Source organism: Salvelinus fontinalis, chromosome 16 (assembly GCF_029448725.1).
Source record: "Salvelinus fontinalis isolate EN_2023a chromosome 16, ASM2944872v1, whole genome shotgun sequence".
Taxonomy (NCBI): domain Eukaryota; kingdom Metazoa; phylum Chordata; class Actinopteri; order Salmoniformes; family Salmonidae; genus Salvelinus; species Salvelinus fontinalis.
The window spans coordinates 9,433,600-9,457,824 of NC_074680.1; positions in this window are offsets into that span (position 1 = coordinate 9,433,600).

A 24,225-nucleotide genomic window follows, 5' to 3' on the forward strand; every position below is an offset into this window, starting at 1 on the left:
ATCCATGAGGGATACAGTTAGCATAGTTAATATTGCTCTAATAAAGTGAAGGAGCAAGAAAGTAGGACCACTCATACAAGATGGACCCTTGAAACAATGTCGTACAGTGCAGAGAAATCTAAACACTAATGACTGTTAACGTTGTCAGTTCCCCAATGTAAAAATACAAGCTCTCTTTATTGAAGATCCACTGCTATTTGCAAAATACATAAAATAATATCACTCAGGCCTAACTCTTAAATCACAAATTATTTCTAATGTGGGAAAATCTCACTTCTTCTCTTTTATTGTTAAGCTCTCTAATCTTTAGCAGGAACATTGAATTGATCTTGAATAATTTGATATTTTTAAAAGGCCAGATAATTAGAGAAAATAGTTCAGGGGATTATATGTTCATTCTCTTGTATAATAATAGCATTATTCATAAAATTTCCGAAGAAACCATTTCTATTGAATATACCACAGTGTCTACCATTGAAAAGTTCCACAAGCGTCAACAATGGTTCACCTCTTCACGTTATTTCCAACTTTTACCTTTTTTCAAAGACATTACATAAACATCAAGCTCACTCCTAAGTGTCCTCCTTACTCTGAATCAAATGAGAAGATGGGAATATATAGATAACTTTGTTGTGACAGTTCCATAGAAACGTGTGTATATTTAAGGTTTTATAAGGTAGCCTTTTCCCTTTTCTTATGTTCAATTCTCAAAGCAGAACCACTTGCTTTCCAAATGGCATTTTTGGATAATGATCATTCATGACCAAAGCGAGCGGAGGGTCTGAAATAATGAGATCCAATTTCCCTTTCATGTTAAAGTCACATTTAAGTAGAGATAGTGGGATGATAGACGAGATGAGTTGTGTGGAAGAAAAGGCACAGGGACAGATGTTCCATCAGCTTTGATAAAAGTGCTGTGTAACATCATGTCCTTCCTTCTTTGAAAAGTTATGCTAGTCTACATCCTGCAGTCAAGTATACAGTAAAAAGAAGTGCAAGTGAGATCATGACAATTGGAGAAATTCCTCGGAATGTCAATCAAATCTAAAAAAAAAAAAAAAAAAAAAAGGGGATGTTTACGGCCTACAAACAGACTGTATGAAAGTGGAGAGTCTTAAAACGACCCAACATATGTTTCTGAGGCACATGAGAAGGTGATGGGCATGATAATTCACAAAAAAAAATATATTTGTGTGACATTTTTATCGACATTTCGCCACATGTGAGTGTAGTATCCCTCTGAAAGTAAACATCTTATAAACTTCAAACTCTTGAAGATTTGCATATTTTATACTGACATTTACATGTCAAGAAAACAGCTACTCTTGATGCCATTGGGCATGTTATCGAATGTATAGCTTTAAAGCATACATGGAAATATACTTTGAATGATGCTTCCTCTTTCAACTAAGGCAAGGCACCACACCCTAAAGACACTCCAGGACTGGACTTGTACAGAGCAGATTCTGGATATATACTTTTTCATCTTTCTATCCGTAAAATACTAAAGACATAAGTAAACTGCATTTTTGCGCATATTTCCAGAGTTAATGTTATCTAGAAAAAAAAATTGGGCATCGTATCAATAATTCCCTCTGAACAAGTCTGGGGAATATATCTAGGGATAACCACACAAAGTTAGTGAATGTAGATGCTTCTGAAGCTGAGCAAAATTTGTTGGCTCGTATACAGTAAAAATCTGAAACCCTTCCACTCTAAAAAAAAATCTTAAATAACTCACGGCGCCACAAGGCCAAAAATTCTCAAACATCTCAAAATGTTTAAGTAGATGCAAATATGGCATTTCAGCCTGTGGTAGCTTGCAATAACAACTTCATAAAATTACAAAAAAAGCCTAAGCACAACACAGGTAGTTTTGTGGCTTAAGAATGTGTGTACTCACTACCATGTTACCTAATTAGGGGCCTGTGATTTGCACAATCATGTGACATGCCCAGATTTCACCTTTAGAATGATTCCTCCTGAAACCAGGACCCAAAAAATTTGATTATTTGGATTTTCTAGAAAAATATAATCCACAGAATGGTCCTTTGTAGGAATATATTTTACATGTGTATGTAAAAACATAATTGAGAAATAATTAATCGAAATTGGCATATTTATTACATTTTGGCCTTACCCACGCACAAAAACAATAAAGAATAAACGACACGTGAAGCTATGGAGTGCTCACAGGCAACTACACATAAACAAGATCCCACAAAACACAGTGGGGTAATGGCTGCCTAAATATGATCCCCAATCAGAGACAACAATAAACAGCTGCCTCTGATTGGGAACCATACCAGGCTAATATAGAAAAAAACGACCTAGATTACCCACCCTAGTCACACCCCGACCTAACCAACATAGAGAATAAAAAGGCTCTCTATGGTCAGGGCGTGACAACTTTACAGGAAAGATTCACCCATTTTTTATGTAATATTGTTTTCTGAATGTATGAGTGATGTTCTATTATTCCTGGGGTCATTTCATGTTTTCATGTTTACCGTGCATTCGGAAAGTGTTCAGGCCCCTTCACTTTTCCCACATTTTGTTACACTATACCCTTATTCTAAAATTGATTTTTTTTAAATCTAAATATATATTACATTTACATAAGTATTCAGACCCTTTACTCAGCGATTACAGCCTTGATTTATCTTGGGTATGACTCTACAAGTTTGGCATACCTGTATTTGGGGAGTTTCTCCCATTCTTCTATGAAGATCTTCTCAAGCTCTGTCAGATTGGATGGTGAGCATTGCTGCACAGCTATTTTCAGGTCTCTCCAGAGATGTTCGTTCGGGTTCAAGTCCGGGCTCTGACTGGGCCACTCAAGAACATTCAGATAATTGTCCCGAAGCCACTCCTGTATTGTCTTGGAGGTGTGCTTAGGGTCATTGTCCTGTTGGAATGTGAACCTTCACCCCAGTCTGAGGACCTGAGTGCTAATCATTAATGATCTCTGTACTTTGCTCCGTTCATCTTTCCCTCAATCCTGACTAGTCTCCCATTCCCTGATGCTGAAAACATCCCTACAGCATGATGCTGCCACCACCATGCTTCACCGTAGGGATGGTATTGGCCAGGTGATGAGCGGTAACTGATTTCCTCCAGACCTGACACTTGGCATTCAGGCTATAGAGTTCAATCTTGGCTTCATCAGACCAGAGAATCTTGTTTCTCATGGTCTGATAGTCCTTTAGGGGCCTTTTGGCAAACTCCAAGCGATTGTCATGTGCTTTTTTCTGAGGAGTGGCTTCCATCTGGCCACTCTACCATAAATGCCTGCTTGATGGAGTGCTGCAGAGATGGTTGTCCTTCTGTAAGGTTCTCCCATCTCCACAGAGGAATTCTGGAGCTTTGTCAGAGTGACCATTGGGTTCTTGGTCATCTCCGTGACCAAGACCCTTCTCCCCCGATTGCTCAGTTTGGCCGGGGAGCCAGCTCTAGGAAGAGTCTTGATGGTTCCAAACTTCTTCCATTTAAGAATGAGGGAGGCCACTGTATTCTTGGGGACCTTCAATGCTGCAGGAATTTTTTGGTAGCCTTTCCCAGATCTGTGCCTCGGCGCAATCCTGTGTCGGAGCTCTACGGACAATTCCTTCAACCTCATGGCTTGGTTTTTGCTCTGACATACACTGTCAACTGTGGGACCTTATGTAGACAGGTGTGTGTCTTTACAAATTATGTCCAATCAATTGAATTTACCACAGGTGGACTCCAATAAAGTGGTATAATTATCTGAAGGATGATCAATTGAAACAGGATGCACCTGAGCTCAATTTTGAGTCTCATGGTATAGGGTCTGAATACTTACACCATGTAAATAAGGTTTTTCTAAAAAACAGTTTTTGCTTTGTCATTATAAGGCATTGTGTGTCGATTGATGAGGGATAATAATAATTTAATACATTTTAGAATAAGGCTGTAACGCAACAAAATGTGGAAAAAGTGAAGGGGTCTGAACAATTTCCGAATGCACTGTATCTAATCAGATAAAATCCCCCAAATCATGGTCCTTTTTTTGTCCTGGTTTCATGAGGAGTCAGTCTTATGTTTAAAGGGGTGATCTGCAGTTGAAACAATAACAAAGTTGCTTCACCAACCCTGTTTTAGTAAAATGCTGAGGGAAGGGACTGTAGAAATGTAACCACTCTCAAATTCATAAACAGAGCTTTCGATGCAAGGATTGACCATCCATGAAATCAAAATGATAGTTTCAACCATGCTTTGAGGCTATATTGGGTTTGTTTACATTTACTTTGTTTACAAACATTGGAGTAAAACAAGCTTATGTTCTGGATGGATGTAGCAACTGCAATTAAAGCTTTTTTTATCAACCTGTCCCCTTTTCTATTTATGTCAGATGGTTCAGCACTATCTTCATACAACTGCTTTCATTTTTGGAGAAATTCTTGTTTCTATGGTAAATCAAATCAAATTGTATTGGTCACATACGCATGGTTAGCAAATATTAATGCGAGTGTAGTGAAATGCTTGTGCTTCTAGTTCCGACAGCGCAACGACATCTAACAAGTAACCTAACAATTCCACAACAACTATCTATATACGCACAAATATAAAGGGATGGAATAAGAACATGTACATGTAAATATATAGATGAGCGACGGCCGAGCGGCAGACGCAAGATGCTATAGATTGTATAAGATACAGTATATACACATGAGATCAGTAATGTAAGATATTAAAGTGACTAGTGATCCATTTATTTAAGTGGCCAATGATTTGAGTCTGTATGTAGGCAGCAGCCTCTCTGAGTTAGTGATTGCTGTTTAACAGTCTGATGGCCTTGAGATAGAAGCTGTTTTTCAGTCTCTCGGTCCCAGCTTTGATGCACCTGTACAGGCAGTGGCTTGGGTGGTTGCTGGCCTTGATGATCTTTTTGGCCTTCCTGTGACATCGGGTGCTGTAGGTGTCCTGGAGGGCAGGTAGTTTGCCCCCGGTGATAGGTTGTGCAGACCGCACCACCCTCTGGAGAGCCTTGTGGTTGAGGGCGGTGCAGTTGCCGTACCAGGCGGTGATACAGCCCGACAGGATGCTCTCAATTGTGTATCTGTAAAACATTTTCAGGGTTTTAGGTGACAAGCCTTCTTTACCTCGCTGTCTGTGTGGGTGGACAATTTCAGTTTGTTTGTGTACGCCGAGGAACTTAAAACTTCCCACCTTCTCCCCTACTGTCTGGTCGATGTGGATAGGGGGTGCTCCCTCTGCTGTTTCCTGAAGTCCACAAACGTCTCCTTTGTTTTGTTGACGTTGAGTGAGAGGTTGTTTTCCTGACACCGCACTCTGAGTGCCCACATCTCCTCCCTGTAGGCCGTCTCGTCATTGCGTCGTCTGCAAACTTGAAGATTGAGTTGGAGGCATGAATGGCCACGGTGTCATGGGTGATCAAGGAGTACAGGAGGGGGCTGAGCACGCACCCTTGTGGGGCCCCAGTGTTGAGGGTCAGCAAAGTGGAGATGTTGTTTCCTACTTTCACCACCTGGGGGCGGCCCGTCAGAAAGTCCAGGAACCAATTGCACAGGGCAGGGTTGAGACCCTTAAGCTTAATCATGAACTTGGACGGTACTATGCTGATGAATGCTGAGATGTAGTCAATTAACAGCGTTCTTACATAGGTATTCCTCTTGTCCAGATGGGTTTGGAGTGTGTGTGCAGTGTGATGGCGATTGCATCATATGTTGGGGCTAGACCCACTTCAGTACGCAAACTGAAGTGGGTCTAGGGTGGCAGGTAAGGTGGAGGGGATATGATCCTTGACAAGTCTCTCAAAGCACTTCATGATGACAGAAGTGAGTGCTATGGGGCGATAGTCATTTATTTCAGTAATCTTTGCCTTCTTTGGTACAGGAACAATGGTGGCCATTTTGAAGCATGTGGGGACAGCAGACTGGGATAGGGAGTGATTGAATATGTACGTAAAAACACATTAGGCAGCTGGTCTGCGCATGTAAGGATGCGGCTAGGGATGCCTTCTGGGCTAGCATCCTTGCGAGGGTTAACACGTTTAAATGTCTTACTCACATCAGCCACAGAGAAGGAGAGGGGACCCACAGTCCTTGGTAGTGGGCCGCGTCGGTGGCACTGTATTATCCTCAAAGCGGGCAAAGAAGGTGTTTAGTTTGTCTGGAAGCAAGACGTCGGTGTCCGTGACGTGGCTGGTTTTCTTTTTGTAGTCTGCAATTGCCTGTAGACCCTGCCACATAAGGCTTCATATACAGAATAAAATCTATTTCAAAAGCTATTTCACGTGATTGTGCAAAACACAGGGTCCTATACATAGTATGTTACACTGGTAGTTACTCAGTTATTTGAAAGACCAATGTCAATTGTGGCCAAAAACCATTCACACTTCCTCACTCATGAGAATGTATTGTAGAAACTGCATCTGTGTCAGTCACTGCTACCAGAATGACCTCAGACTACCAGGTCAAACCCCTCCTCAGCAAATCTAGTCAGAGCTGTACATTCCCATTTACTACTGGGATGGAACATTTTGATTTAACACTCGTCCATGTGCTCAATATAGGTTTCTTCACTCTGTATATACTGTATGTCTTAGGCTGTAACTCTCACATTTCCAGCCTTCCAACGGGTTGTGTGGCTGGAATACAGATGCAATATCTACGTTGCAGATAACCCAGCATGAGAGCCATGTCGCCTGTATGATAATCACTAATTCACTCTCTCTGGCCCCAGACTGGCCAGTGACCCTAACTGACCTCTCTGAAATAGGTTTTGCGCTTGAACCCAAAGCAGGTACAAATTACGTCAAGATCAGCAGAAAAGATTCAAAATCCAAAGGAGCTTAGCTCTGAGACAGGAGGGGGGGGGGGGGGGGATGTGGAAAGAAGATCTTTAGCCATGTGAAAAAGAAATGGCTACAATGACTTACTTTGATAGAACATCTGTAGGAAAGCAGGGGAGAATGACAAGGACCCTGTGAAAATGTTTAATTTAATATCCTAATTTCCTGCCCGGCCCTGCAGATATATCTGTCTGAGGCTGACAGCTGATGAGAATTCACCAGGATTTGATTTGCTCCCAAGTGGAAGAAAAGTTCAGGCCTATCTCTCCCCCAAGGTCCCCCAGGCAAACCTTTTCTCTCTCTCTCCCACTATCTCGCTGTGTGTGTGTGTGTGTGTGTGTGTGTGTGTGTGTGTGTGTGTGTGTGTGTGTGTGTGTGTGTGTGTGTGTGTGTGTGTGTGTGTGTGTGTGTGTGTGTGTGTGTGTGTGTGTGCACGCATGACAGTGTGATCCTGGACTGCTCAGTCCTCGGGCTGATAACAAATTGACTGATAATATCTCGGTTTTAATTTATGTTTCCGCAACACTGACTCAAACCACCAGTGGATTACATCTTGAGTGATGAGTAATATGACTTCACTTTGTTTCCTGTTTTTCACTCAGACTTCGTCAGTTCAGGATATTTCCATGAAGAGCGACTGACCCGAAAAAAGAAGCTTCTCGTTTTGAAAATGGCATATGTGGCATCGATATGAGTCAAACATTTATTGTCGTGTCAAAATTGACTACAAAGTGTAAATAGGATCATTTTGGTTATAACGTCTAAAGAGAGATTTGCAAGATGCTAGGAAAAAATGGTATGTCACGGAATGAAGGGTACCGTAACAGTTTCCTTAGGTTGGGTTTATTTCAATCTTGCCCACAAGCTGGCAGCGCCCAAGTAACCATAAATTCGGAGTGTAGCTGCACAGGACCCGATTGTAAAGCCCATGGTCAATTTAGTTTGACATTCCATATCCCTATGGGGCTAGTTAGGGATCATCAGTAAATTACAATGTACTGCACATGGGACAATGTTTTAAAAGGTCAATAGCTCCAAGACTTAAAAACCTCAACAACTATAAATTGTCTAAATTCATATACAATTATTGAAAGCATTTAATGAGGCAATGTGCAACATGAAAATATTGTCCCATTTACATTGTGTAATTTATTGACGGTCCCTAACTATCCTCAGAGATAGGTTATCCAACGTCAAACGAACTTTGCCAAGTTGCACACCAGCTGGCTGAAGCTATTTGGCAAAAGAAGTTGGCTAGAACTAGCTGGTCTAGGCGCCTTCAAAACACAAGACCTGGTTAGGCTGTTTCAAGTTATCTAGAAGGGTGAGTGACTGTAACTGTGCACTGTTTTGGCAGAGTGAATGTACAAACGTTTGCCACGTGCGAACACACACACAAGAGAAACCCACATTAAACCACCCCCTCCTTGGCTTCAGTCATGGCCGCTGCATTTCTTAATGACAAAGACAAAAACCGAGGCCAAATCAGGAAGTTCAGCCCCCCTTTAAGTGTACCATGACACACATAGACTTCATTGTATGGAGTAAATGTAAGTGCCACGTAAGTACAATGAGCTCAGTTTCTCTGTCTATCTTAAACAATCTATCCACAGTCACTGCATGTGATATCCAACTCGGTCTTATGCAGTTAGGCGGTAGTGGGCTGAGTAGGTATGCTCGTTGATTGCCCGATGGCCCCCTGAATTGCTGCACTATGAGAGGAGTAATGCATTTATAACCCCTCTCATATGTGCATTGGGAAGAGATTAGGGACAATCGAGGCAGCATTCCTTTGCTCGCTCTCTCGGAATGCCACATAATTAGACCAACATTGTTTACATCCAACTCGCTGTGAATTGATGCAACTTTAAATGCATTTAGAGAAGCACGTGAGAAGAAATGGCACTCCTGTTGCTTCTAATACATGTGTATGTAATATGTACTGTATAGACAAGCATCATAAACAGATAATGGAAAACACTTGTCCTGATCGCATGCTCATGCTCCCATTTGAATAAGAGTCTATTGATGCACCTGTGCACCAATTTAAGTAACATAATAAAAAAATCCCCTTCAAATCCATCTTTTTCTGCTGGAGATAAGTTTTCATTTTTCAACAGGATAATAACCAAATCTACACTGGAGTTGCTTACCAAGAAGACAGTGAATGTTCCTGAGTGGCCGAGTTACAGTTTTGACTTAAATCTACTTGAAAATCTATGGCAAGACCTAAAAATGGTTGTATAGAAATGATCAACAGAGCTTGAAGAATTTTGAAAATAATAATGGGCAATTATTGCACAATCCAGGTGTGGAAAGCTCTTAGAGACTTAACTAGAGAGACTCACAGCTGTAATCACTGCCAACGTTGCTTCTACAAAGTATTTACTCAGGGGTTTGAATACTTATGTAAATTTGATATTTATTTCTTTCATTTTCAATACATTTACTAACATTTCTAAAATCTTTTCACCTTGTCATTATGGGATATTGTGTGTAGTAGATGGGTGATAAAAAAATATGTAACCCATTTTGAATTCAGGCTGTAACACAACAAAATCTGAAATAAGTCAAGGGGTATGACTACTGTCTGAAGGCACTGTCATTTTGTGCCAACAAAAAAACAAAAATATTTCCTGAGCTCTCTTGTATCTCATAGATATGGGACAGACACATCAAAACCGTATTTCTTATTGTAAATTTTTTTGGACTGCCTTTTTGCCGTTTATGATTGTGTTATTCAATTTGTTTCTATGGGCTATAGTAGTAAAGGCCAAATTCAATATTTTATCAAATATTTTTGGGATATATTTTTTGGATACCTAAAGGGGCCCTAAAATTCCAGCTAAAATAGCTAAATGACCATCTTAAAACAATTCAATATGTTAGCTTAGTAGAACCCCCCCTTCAACAGTTAAGACTTTGTTTATATGTGTCACGATCGTGTGGCGGAGTAACGGACCAAAACGCAGCAGTTGGAAAATAAGCCATCTTCCTTTTATTATGAAGAAGGCAAGAAACGAAACAAAACACTGACACACTATACAAAACAAGAAAACGACCGTGAAGCTACTAACGTCGTGCACACACAGGCTACAAACGTTTAACATAGACAATTACCCACAACCAATGAGAGCCTATGGCTACCCTAAATAAGGCTCCCAATCAGAGACAACCGAAATCAGCTGTCTCTAATTGGGAACTCATTCAGGCAACCATAGACTCTCCTAGACAACTAAACATACATAGACAACACTAGACACCTGTACTCCACACAAACCCATATATTATACAACAACCCCTATACCATAAAAAACACCCAAAACCAACAAAACAAAAACATTCCCCATGTCACACCCTGACCTAACTAAAATAATAAAGAAAACAAAGAATACTAAGGCCAGGGCGTGACATAACCCCCCCCTTGAGGCGCGAACTCCGGGCGCACCATACACAGTCTAGGGGAGGGTCTGGGTGGGCTTCCTTCCACGGTGGCGGCTCCGGCTCTGGTCGCGGTCCCCACGTCACCACAGTACCTAACCACCTCCTAGGCTTCCTCCAAACTACCCCCCTCCACATTAACCCCATTGCATTAAGGGGCAGTTCCGGACTAAGGGACAGCTCCGGACTAAGGGCCAGTACCAGGGTAAGGGGCAGTACCAGGGTAAGGGGCAGTACCAGGGTAAGGGGCAGTACCAGGGTAAGGGGCAGCACCAGGGTAAGGGGCAGCACCAGGGTAAGGGGCAGCACCAGGGTAAGGGGCAGCTCCGGACTGAGGAATGGCAGCTCCGGACTGAGGGACTGCAGCTCCGGACTGAGGGACTGCAGCTCCGGACTGAGGGACGGCCCATGGCTGGCTGACAGATCTGGCTGCTCATGGCTGGCTAACGGATCTGGCTGCTCATGGCTGGCTAACTGATCTGGCTGCTCATGGCTGGCTAACTGATCTGGCTGCTCATGGCTGGCTGACGGATCTGGCTGCTCATGGCTAGCTGACGGATCTGGCTGCTCATGGCTAGCTGACGGATCTGGCTGCTCATGGCTAGCTGACGGATCTGGCTGCTCATGGCTAGCTGACGGATCTGGCTGCTCATGGCTAGCTGACGGATCTGGCTGCTCATGGCTAGCTGACGGATCTGGCTGCTCATGGCTAGCTGACGGATCTGGCTGCTCATGGCTAGCTGACGGATCTGGCTGCTCATGGCTAGCTGACGGATCTGGCTGCTCATGGCTAGCTGACGGATCTGGCTGCTCATGGCTGGCTGACGGATCTGGCTGCTCATGGCTGGCTGACGGATCTGGCTGCTCATGGCTGGCTGACGGATCTGGCTGCTCATGGCTGGCTGACGGATCTGGCTGCTCATGGCTGGCTGACGGATCTGGCTGCTCATGGCTGGCTGACTGATCTGGCAGATCCTGTCTGGCTGACTGATCTGGCAGATCCTGTCTGGTTGGCGGCTCTGGCAGATCCTGTCTGGTTGGCGGCTCTGGCAGATCCTGTCTGGTTGGCGGCTCTGGCAGATCCTGTCTGGTTGGCGGCTCTGGCAGATCCTGTCTGACGGACGGCTCTAGCGGCTCCTGTCTGGCTGGCGGCTCTAGCGGCTCCTGTCTGGCGGACGGCTCAGTGGGCTCATGGCAGACGGGCGGCTTTGCAGGCTCATGGCAGACGGGCGGCTTTGCAGGCTCATTGCAGACGGATGGCTCAGATGGCGCTGGGGAGACGGATGGCTCAGATGGCGCTGGGGAGACGGATGGCTCAGATGGCGCTGGGGAGACGGATGGCTCAGATGGCGCTGGGGAGACGGGCAGTTCAGTCATTGCTGTGCAGACGGCAGACTCCTGCCGGCTGAGGCGCACTGTAGGCCTGGTGCGTGGTGCCGGGACTGGTGGCACCGGGCTGGGGACACGCATCTCAGGGCTAGTGCGGGGAGCAGCAACAGGACGCACAGGACTCTGGGGACACACAGGAGGCTTGGTGCGTGGTTTAGACACTGGTGGTAAAGGGCTGGAGACACGCACCATATAGCTAGTGCGTGGAGGAGGCACTGGTGGTACTGGGTTGGGGCGGGGAGGTGGCGCCGGAAATACCGGACCGTGCAGGCGTACTGGCTCCCTTGAACGCCGAGCCTGCCCAACCTTACCTGGTTGTATGCTCCCCGTCGCCTGACCAGTGCGGGGAGGTGGAATGACCCGCACCGGCCTATGTAGGCGAACCGGGGACACCATGCGTAAGGCTGGTGCCATGTACGCCGGCCCGAGGAGACGCACTGGTGACCAGATGCGTTGGGCCGGCTTCATGACATACGGCTCAACGCTCAGTCTAGCCCGGCCGATACGTGGAGCTGAAATGTACCGAACCGGGCTATGCACGCGTACAGGAGACACCGTGCGCTCTACTGCGTAACACGGTGTCTGCCCGTACTCTCGCTCTCCACGGTAAGTACAAGGAGTAGGCGCAGGTTTCCTACCTGACTTCGCCACACTCCCTTTAAGGCCCCCCCCAAGAAATTTTTGGGTTGTACTCACGGGTTTCCAGCCTTGTCTCCGTGCTGCCTCCTCATATCGCCTCCTCTCGGCTTTCGCTGCCTCCAGCTCTTCACGAGGGAGGCGATATTCTCCAGGTTGATCCCAAGGTCCATTTCCTTCCAATTCGTCCTCCCAACTCCAGAAATCCTGTGTAGGTAGGTCCTGTTGCCGCCTTCCATGCCGCTTGGTCCTATGGTGGGTAATTCTGTCACGATCGTGTGGCGGAGTAACGGACCAAAACGCAGCAGTTGGAAAATAAGCCATCTTCCTTTTATTATGAAGAAGGCAAGAAACGAAACAAAACACTGACACACTATACAAAACAAGAAAACGACCGTGAAGCTACTAACGTCGTGCACACACAGGCTACAAACGTTTAACATAGACAATTACCCACAACCAATGAGAGCCTATGGCTACCCTAAATAAGGCTCCCAATCAGAGACAACCGAAATCAGCTGTCTCTAATTGGGAACTCATTCAGGCAACCATAGACTCTCCTAGACAACTAAACATACATAGACAACACTAGACATCTGTACTCCACACAAACCCATATATTATACAACAACCCCTATACCATAAAAAACACCCAAAACCAACAAAACAAAAACATTCCCCATGTCACACCCTGACCTAACTAAAATAATAAAGAAAACAAAGAATACTAAGGCCAGGGCGTGACAATATGTTTGCATACCTTATCATGCAACCCTTGAAGATAATTTAGATACCCACACACTGTTGAAAGTGGAGGGTCGTCGTCGTACAACCCTGATCATACTATCATACAACCCATGTGGGTCAAACCACGTTTCGCTCTAAGGTACCCTCATCTTGTTTTTTGTCCACACAAAATATTGGCTAGAGAACCGTCAACACATTTTCACAGCTCTCTATTCTTTCCCTACGGGACTCTCAAATAGTCGGTACTGTTCGTGCTCTGTCACCCAGCAGCACACTTATGTAAATCAAATCGATAGGATATCCATACAAATGTGGCCTACAGCTGTGCGTTGTTATCAAGCAATTCACCTAATGTAATAATGGATATCAATAGTTGATTTTCAAACCTAGAGGTGCAAGGAAAAAACAAGTATCATTAGATTAGCACAGCTTGGCCCCAACTCCAAGCTCCAGTTTATAAGCACTTACAATTAACCACATTTGTCATTACAACAATAATGACGATAGATTAATAACTTCACGGCGTGATACAAACATTATACTATGTAGATATTCACATATTTGCTTCTGAGAGTCAACACTAATTGAAGGAGATAAGCCTAACTACACGCGACAGTGTCTTGTCTATGCAACAGTTGGTTCTGTGTACTGGCTCACACATAAACCCCTTATCTTACAGGCAAGTATAATTTTGCACTTTGACAAGTAGGTAGCAATAGTGGCAGTTAAACTCCCCATAGGAATTCCATAACAGGTGTGAAAACATCGAAGTATTAAATGACTTACTCCATCTGTTTTACAAGCAAGCATTCTTTTACCTCAGTTCAAAAGTTCTGTAAAGTAAATTAACCCTTTACACTCGTGGGAATTGGCCTACATGGATAGGGCTAAATGTGAATGTTTCTTACAGAATACATTTGAAAAGTATATGCATAAGCATGGTAGCAATTGAAAGGGAACATTTTGGAGATTATGGGAAAATTATAAAACCCAAGTTGAGGACAAAACACTTCACCTGACACAAGACTGAATCCAAACATTACACTGTTGATTTTACTATTGTAAGGCACATCGTTAGGCGAAAGAGAGGAGGACCAAGATGCAGCGTGGTGAGTATTCATTTTAATCAGAATACTTAAACAACGAACAAAACAATAAACCGACAAACGAACGACCAACGTAACAGTTCCGTATAGTAAACACACAGGAAACAGGAACAATCACCCACAACCCACAATGATAAAACAGGCTACCTAAATATGGCTCCCAATCAGAGACAACGAAAAACACCTGCCCCTGATTGAAAACCATATCAGGCTAAACACATAGAAACAGACAAACTAGAATGCCCACTCCTATCACACCGTGACGAAACAAAACATAGAAACATACAACGCAAACTATGGTCAGGGGGTGACAACTATATGTGCATTTTACATTTCAAATCAAATCAAATTTTATTTGTCATATGCGCGGATTACAACCTTACTGTGAAATGCTTACAAGCCCTTAACCAACAATGCAGTTTTAAGAAAACAGATTTAAGAAAATATTTACTAAATAAACTAAAGTTTAAAAAAATGCTAATAAGTAAAAAAGGAACACAACAAAATAATAATAATGAGGCTATATACAGGGGGTACCGGTACCGAGTCAACGTGAGGGGGTACAGGATAGTCAAGGTAATTTGTACATGTAGGTACAGTAGGGGTAATGTGAATATACATAGATAATAAACAGTGAGTAGCAGCAGTGTAAAAACAAAGGGTGGTCAATGCAAATAGTCCGGGTGGCCATTTGACTAATTGTGAAGCAGTCTTATGGCTTGGGGGTAGAAGCTGTTAAGGAACCTTTTGGACCTAGACTTGGTGCTCCGGTACCGCTTGACTTGCAGGAGCAGAGGGAACAGTCCATGACTTGGGTGACTGGAGTCTTTGGAAAAATGTTGCGCCTTCCTCTGACATGCCTAGTATATACTGTAGGTCCTGGATGGCAGGAAGATTGGCCCCAGTGATGTGGGCCATACGCACTACCCTCTGTAGTGCCTAATGGTCAGATGCCGAGCAGTTGCCATACCAGGTGGTGATGTAAACAGTCAGGATGCTCTCGATGGTGCAGCTGTAGAACTTTTTTAGGATCTGGGGACCCATGCCAAATATTTTCAGGCTCCTGAAGGGGAAAAGGAGTTGCCGTTTCCTCTTCACGACTGTCTTGCTGTGTTTGGACCATGATAGTCTGTTGGTGACGTGGACACAAAGGAACTTGAAACTCTCGACCCGCTCCACTAAAGTACCGGCGTGCCTGGCCCTTCTTTTCCTGTAGTCCAGAATCATCTCCTTTGTCTTACTCACATTGAGGGAGAGGTTCTTGTCATGGCACGACACTGACAGGTCTCTGACCTCCTGCCCATAGGCTGTCTCATCATTGTCGATGATCAGGCCTACCACCGTTGTGTCGTCAGCAAACTTAATGATGGTGTTGGAGTTGTGCTTGGCCACACAGTCGTGGGTGAATAGGGAGTCAAGGAGTGGACTAAGCTTGCACCCTTGAGGGGCCCCCGTGTTGAGGATCAGCGTGGCAGATGAGTTGTTGCCTACCCTTACCACCTGGGGGCAGCCTGTCAGGATGTCCAGGATCTAGTTGTAGAGGGAGGTGTTTAATCCCAGGGTCCTTAGCATAGTGATGAGCTTTGTGGGCACTATGGTGTTGAACGCTGAGCTGTAGTCTGCTTGAAACATTTAGGTATTACAGAATTGGTAAGGGAGAGGTTTAAAATGTCAGTGAAGACACTTGCCAGTTGGTCTGCGTATGCTCTGAGTACACGTCCTGGTAATCCGTCTGGCCCTGCAGCATTGTGAATGTTGACCTGTTTAAAGGTCTTGCTCACATCAGCTACGGAGAGGGTGATCACACACTCGTCCGGAACAGCTGATGCTCTCATGCATGCTTCAGTGTTGCTTGCCTTGTAGTAAGGCATTTAGCCCGTCTGGTAGGCTCGTGTATCTCGGCAGCTCACGGCTAGGTTTCCCTTTGTAGTCCATAATAGTTTGCAAGGCCTGACACATTCGACGAGCGTCAGAGCCGGTGTTGTTTAGATGGTGTAGATTCAATCTTACTCCTGTATTGAAGCTTTGCCTGTTTGATGGTACATCTGAGGGAATTGCAGGATTTCCGGTGTCCGGTTTAGTGTCCCGCTCCTTGAAAACGGCAGCTCTAGCCTTTAACTCAGTGAGGATGTGCCTGTAATCCATGGTTTCTGGTTGGGATATTTACATACGGTCACAATGGGGACAAAGTGCATACATATTGATGAAGCTGGGGACTAAGGTGGTAGTGCCTTATTCTAAAATGTATTAAATAAATAAAAAATCTCATCAATGTACACACAATACCCCATAATGACAAATCAGAAACAGGTTTTTAGAAATGTTTGCAAATTTATTAAAAAAATATGGATCTGAAATACCTTATTTACATAAGTATTCCGACCCTTTGCTATGATACTTGAAATTGAGCTCAGGTGCATCCTGTAACGGCGGTCCTCCTCCTCTTCGACTGAAAAGGAGGAGTATTGAGGGAACCAAGGCGCAGCGAAGTTTGAACACATATTTATATAACAAAGACACGAACTTGTATAAACTAACAAAACAACAAAACGGTGAAGACAGACCTATACGACGAACTTACATAAAACAAGAAGAACGCACGAATAGGACAATTAGACTACACAAACCGAACAAACCGTAACAGTCCCGTATGGTGCAAACAATTACACAGACACGGAAGACAATCACCCACCACTCTCCAACACAGAAACAGAAAACATAGAATGCCCACCCAACCTCACGTCCTGACCAACTAACACACATAACAAACTAACAAAAATAGGTCAGGAACGTGACACATCCTGTTTCCATTGATCATCCTTGAGATGTTTCTACAACTTTATTGGAGTCCACCTGTGGTAAATTCAATTGATTGGACATGATTTGGAAAGGCACTATATACTGTAAAGGTACCAAGCCATGAGGTTGAAGGAATTGTCCATAGACCTCACCCAATCCTGTCTTGAGGCACAGATCGGGGGAAGGGTACCAACATTTTTCTACAGCACTGAAGGTCCCCAAAAACACACTGGCCTCCCTCATTCTTGTATGGAATTGGTTTGGATTGGCCAAGACTTTTCCTAGAGCTAGCCACCCGGCCAAACTGACCAATTGAGGGAGAAGGGCCTTGGTCAGTGAGGTGACCAAGAACCCGATGGTCACTCTGACAGAGCTCTAGAGATCCTCTGTAGAGATGGGAGAACCTTCCAGAAGGACAGACATCTCTGCAGCACTCTACCTATCAGGCCTTTATGGTAGAGTGGCCAGATGGAAGCAAGGTGGTGGCAGCATCATGCTGTGGGGATGTTTTTCAGTGGCAGGGAATGGGAGACTAGTCAGGATCGAGGGAAAGATGAATGGAGCAAAGTACAGAGAGATCCTTGATGAAAACGTGCTCCCGAGAGCTCAGGACCTCAGACTGGGGTGAAGGTTCACCTTCCAACAGGACAACGACCCTAAGCACACAGCCAAGACAATGCAGGAGTGGCTTCGGGACAAGTCTCTTAATGTCCTTGAGTGGCCCAGCTAGAGCCCAGACTTGAACCCGATCAAACATCTCTGGAGACACCTGAAAATAGCTGTGCAGTAACGCTCCCCATCCAACCTGACAGCGCTTGAGTGGATCTGCATAGAAGAATGGGAGAAACTCCCCAAATACAGGCGTGCCAAGCTTGTTGCGTCATACGCAAGAAGACACAAGGCCGTAATCGCTGCCAAAGGTACTTCAACAAAGTACTGAGTAAAAGGTCTGAATACTTACGTAAATTTTATATTTCGTTTTTTATAAATTCGCAAACATTTCTAAAACCTGTTTTTGCTTTGTCATTATGTAACGGCTGTCATTCTCTTCTTCCTCTGAAGAGGTGTAGCAAGGATCGGACCAATACGCAGCGTGGTAGGTGTCCATGTTTTAATATGTAAAACTGAACATGAACACAAATATTAAAAAAATAAACGTGAACAAACCGAAACAGTCCCGTGTGGCACAAACACTGACACAGGAAACAATCACCCACAAAATACCCAAAGAACATGGCTGCCTAAATATGGTTCCCAATCAGAGACAACGATAAACACCAGCCTCTAATTGAGAACCAATCTAGGCAACCATAGACTTACATAAACACCTAGAATGAGCACAACCCCATAAATCTACAAAAAACCCTAGACAGTACAAACACTCTAGACGAGACAAAAACACACAAACCACCCTCGTCACACCCTGACTTAACCAACATAATAAAGAGAACAAAGATAACTAAGGCCAGGGCGTGACAGTACCCCCCCCCCCCAAAGGTGCGGACTACTAATACTATAAGCGTATTTTTTTTTATCTCTCCTAGCTGTGCCGTTGAGGAACTCGAGCAAGCACACTGGTTTTGTTTGGAACACAACCTTGTATCCCCGTCATCACACAATTACTGTTGTTGTTAGCTCAATCCAAAAACGGCCCATTATCAATCGCAATCTGGGTGCGCTGGGCATCATTTGAAAGCTTGTTAAATTGCCAACATGACCAGCTAAGTTATAAAATATGATCTTACAGTATTAGGCTTCCACATGGCAATTCAGAGAAACAGACTATACGTTTGGTGCGCATAGAAAAGAGTCATGAGGTGCATTCAGGTGGGCAGTTCCACAGGGAATTTTCTTCACAATTGACAAACATAGGCTCCTTCTGTTCAGAACAACCCAGGGCATAACGACATGTCATTTGTAACTGTACATCAAACATTGTGATCATAAATGTTGACAATGTTTATGACATGAGTTGTACAGTATGGAAATGTGATGTGCACATTTGGACTCGCAGGTGTTTGGCTTTCTTGTATGACATCAAAGCGGTATTTATTATAATCCTCAATGTCTCCTCTTTCAAAATAAATCATGTTTACAGCATAATCCCTCACTCAGAACCAAAAATGTGCAAAAGTTGCTCAATTTCCACAAGGGATGGGGGCCAACTTCTTGTCGCTTGCGATGCCCAAGTTCAGAATGGCTGTCAGTCCAAACCCATACAGCGCTGTGAAGTGCAGAGCCTGTGCTCTGCCGTCATTTATAGCATGTTACTGTACAGCCACTGTGTTCCAACGTAGGCAGTGTAGAGGGCTACGAATCTGGTGAATCTCCTATCCCATGCTTATACCCCATTAAACTAGTAAGCTGTGTTGCCTGTAGGTACGATATGTGAACTTCCTGTTTACACTTCGGACCAAGCTTGTAACACGTGAAATCGCTCTGCCTCATTCCCCTAATCATGTCTCACTTTCTCACCCTACTCCCAACTCTCCCACACTCCTAAGAAAGAGAGGATCCACAGACTACCCTGTAGTCCCCTTTTTCTGCACTGCCAGGGGCTATGTAGTCAGGGTTTTACTGAGGGGCAGCCGGCCTGCACAGAGGAAACAGCCAAAGCCCTAGACACAACACCAAACACACTCAGCTCTAGTCACTGGCATTAGATTAGCACACCCAGGGTAAATCACCAGGAGTCACTGACACAGTCATCCTAGTGGCTCTCACTCACACACCAGGTGAAGCAATAAGGGCTCTGTTATGGTAGCCCGGGGGCAGTCACAATAAAATGAATCTGCAAACAGCATGAGCATGTATAAAGCACACTTAAACACCATGCCTCAGGGACATTTCATCTTTTTTTCCCTGAAAGAAGCCCTCGCCCCATCCCTCCTTCGCAGCCAAGTAATTACATAGATTGGAAATTACTCTTCAGAAGAAGACACTTGTATTATATGACAGAGAGAATGGCCCCAATAGTCGAATCGGCATCAACTTCATTTAAAAGTAAATATGTGTTTACAGGGCCGCGTGTTAGCTTCCCCCTCCAAGATTATGGAAGCATTGTCTGCTCTAATTGTGTTTGGTAATGTGTTTTCTGAAACACTGTTATTGGTATTCATTGTATTCATGCAGAAATAAATGCCTCTTCCTGTTCATGGAGGCTGGGGAAGATTACAACAGCAAGAGAGAGAGAGAGATGGGGAGAGAGAGGGAGTGAAAGACAGAGAGAGAGAAAGAGGGTCCTCACTAGTTACCACAGCCCCAAAGTCAAAACATGCCTTTCTTTTGGTCTTCATTTAAGGTTAGAGATAGGCATACAATTAGCAGTGTGGTTAAGGTTAGGGTTAGGTTTAAAATCACATTTTAAGAAGGTAAATTGTAGAAATAGGCAGGGTTCATGGCTTTGTGAATGTGGTAACTAGTGACGAGAGAGAGAGAGAGAGAGAGAGAGAGAGAGAGAGAGAGAGAGAGAGAGAGAGAGAGAGAGAGAGAGAGAGAGAGAGAGAGAGAGAGAGAGAGAGAGAGAGAGAGAGAGAGAGAGAGAGAGAGAGAGAGAGAGAGAGAGAGAGAGAGAGAGAGAGAGAGAGAGAGAGAGAGAGAGAGAGAGAGAGAGAGAGAGAGAGAGAGAGAGAGAGAGAGAGAGAGAGAGAGAGAGAGAGAGTGTTCTGACACATGTCTAGGCTTCATAATTAACCTCTCAGAACCTTCGCAAGGCCAGGATTGTGGGGCTCATGCCAGTGAGCTGTTCCTTCTTTTCACTGGCAGATGTGACTCGGACTGTGCTTTCATGTGTTTATTTACTTGTTTCCCTCTCAGTGCCGCCTTTCCCTTTCATGAGCGTGACTTTAGGTGACAGAAATGCACATGGTGCCAACAGGCATCCCTGTCGAGTGCCTCAAAGAACGTCCTCACCAACATCAATGAACCCACTCCTTGTTAGGAAGAAAAATAGCAGGGCTCTTAAGATTCCAGAAGGATGGATGGCATGGTTCTCTGGGGGTGACCTCATTCTGCATCTGCAAGGGCATCTGTGTCGGGCTTGTGTGTGTGTGCGCATCATACAAATCGTTGTTAGATAACGCAGATACACACAGACACACGCACGCACACGCACCTTGTCTTTCAGAACATTGTTCCTCTGTCTTTCTTTCTCAACCACCATTCTAGCATTCAGGTAAACCAGGTGTTTGACTAATCATCAACCAATCCCACCATAGAACTATCCCACAAATGTGATGTTTCAGCACATGTAGTCATCACCAAGGGTGTGAAGGATTGATGTTAGTGTTTGCTCGGTAGTGGCATACAGTATGTAGTTATAGCAGGACGAGGATGGAGTGACTGTAGCTCATTTCCCCTGAACATTGTGGGCTGGCTGGTTGTTGGTTGTGTTTTGTAGGACTGAGGGAGAGGGTCTTTGCAAGTACAAAATCAAAGGAGAAGGGGAACAGGCGACCTAATTGTTGTGCACACACACAGTAAAGCAAAGTACAGTGTGTGCCTTTAAAATGAATCCTTCCTCCTCTGCCTCAAATCAATCACACATCAGACATGAGTGGACAGGTTGGAAGCAGATGTCCCACTCTATTGCTTTCATTGGTCAAAGTATTTCAGTGATATCAGTGATAATGTCAAAGTAGGGAGGAGAGAAAGAAATAGGCATCAACCTATTGGAACTGAGCTAGACGTCTCTTGCAGAGCAGAAGCATGACGACTGTCTGGCCTGAGGGGCCACTCCTAATCACTGACCAGCAGGGTGTGGAGCGCGTAGAGAGAGGAGAGCGCACAGTCCTTAATCCTTCCCTTCGCCACAACAAGTTATGCATCAAGAAAAAGCTTTTTCCCTCTCAATGGACATGTCCCTTAATCCTTAGCTCCTGAAACCAGTTTAATCTGAACCAAAAGTCATTAAAACAGTAAAGGGATATCACAAAAGACTTTCAAGCCAATTGGCTTAACGCTAACGTGATTAGATCATTGATCTCCGAGCAAAGCCGCGGGCCTCCAGGTGCGAAATGACTATTTAATGAAATCAGGGAAATCTTGTTACTAGAAAATGACTGATCAAAGTTAAGGCCAGGTGACTGGGGTGGCATTTGGATCCATGTAGCTGGGCAAAGGTATTTATTCTCATCTATCCCCTCTTGACATTAGGGAGAAGGTATAGGGGCTGAAATGGGAGATTGTATTCTAATCCAGTATTAGATACTGGCTACGTCTCTATGCATCTTTAAGAGGGATGGCCATCGAAGGTCTTATCAGCTCCGATAGCGATACCTATAGAATAATACGCCGTCAGACAAAGAAGATGTAATAGCATTATGGCTTTGATTAAATGCAAGGACAAGCACTATTTTCATTGTGTTAGTAAAAACGACTCTGTCATTTGTTTCTTTACCAACCTGCAGCCTATTCAAAAGGCTGGCTTACTCCCGCTACACCTTGAATTAGGTTGCTTTCGATGATATCATAATACCCAAAATGCACCACGGCCAACACCTCCTACCCTCATCTCCTTTAATCCTTGACATCCTTGAGAAGATTACAATTGTTCTCTCCTATTTCCCAGAAATAAATGATTGTTTTATCAGTCCTCTTTCCTAATTAATGAGACCAGATGAAATATCACTTAATTTAAAATGTAATTACAGGCCATAATATTTCCTTCATTAGACTGCCTGCTAATGCTATGCAATTTCAATCGCTGATGAATGTTCTGTGTATAAAAACAGGAACATTTATGGCTGGGACCTCCCCAAGAGCACTTTCAGATCAGATTTGATTTCCTTTACTGGAAATATATCTATAAACAAAATGCTAGGATAGCCCACATTTACACTACATGTAACAAACCGCACTTCGCAATTATACAAGATAAAAGGTTAATACGAACTTGCTAATGAATATTAATGATACAAATCACACACAATCTTTGACACTCTTGCCCATTTAATTGCAATGGGCAGAGGCCCCCTTATTTCAATTACCTTTATTGTTGCTAACACTGATGTCCTTCCATTTGGAGTAGCAGAGTTCTGCCTAAGCATACTGCATTAGATGAGTATTTAAAACCATTATTATAACCATGACCAAAGTAACAACTTCTACCCTTAAGTGGGTTTTGCTTATGCGACGGGAAGGGTCATAAATTGGGGTAATGATGCTTGCAGACCGTTTCACATTTTCGTCTCAATCGTGTGGTTATGGTTTTGCACTGCGCAGACAGGCTTTAGTCCAGGCCAGGGTCGTTAGTAATGTATATCATTATTTCTACCATTTGTTGCCAATTAAAAGGAAGGATTCACCCATTTTGAATGTTTTATTGTTTTTGTCCATATCTGACCGATAGTCTATTGACTCCTGGGGTTGTTTCATGTTTGGGATTCCGAGTGGCACTGGCACTAGTACTGCATCTCAGTGCTAGAGGTGTCACTACAGACCCTGGTTCGATTCCAGGCTGTATCACAACCGGCTTTGATTGGGAGTCCCATAGGGTGGTGCACATTTGGCCCAGTGTCGTCCCGGTTAGAGTTTGGCTGGGGTAGGCCTTCATTGTAAATAAGCATTTGTTCTTAACTGACATACCTAGTTAAATAAAATCAATAAATGTTTTCATGTGTATTGGAGCTATTGCCTTTCAAGAAAGACAGAAATTCGGCCGGTATGACACAGCGTTGCAATAAAGCCGCTCTCGCTACACTGAAGGTTAACAGGAATATGATTTTTAGATCAAGAAAATGTCTATCATACATGTCAGATTTCAATACTGCCCGATGTCATAACGCGGGAGGTTGTCCTCTTTCGAATGAACCATTGATCATATTTTTACGCTATTCCTACCTCGAGAGGGTCCACCACATTTCTCCTATTTGTCTGCCTCTTCAGTCCAGGGTGCATTGCATGGTGTCGTTGCATGGCCGTTGTGAATGTCAGACTCCACTCTGCGAGGCACATTGATCTGTAGGTTGAACATTGTAGAGATTGTAGACTCCTAAATTGACAGTGCAGTTTGTTTAGGTGATTTTACAGCTAACTAGCTACTTCACATGCTGATATTGACTTTGGAATTATTGTGTGTAGCTACATGTGCTAGCTAGCCAGCTAGCCAGCTAGCCAGCCCATAGATAGCGCATTGCATTGTGGGTTTTGTCGTCGACTTGAGCTGCAACAGATTTCCACAACAATTTACCAAAGTTATTATAACTTTTATGTATATATTGTTCTCACTTATTAGTGTTATTTAACACTGTAAATTATAGGAATTATGGGTTT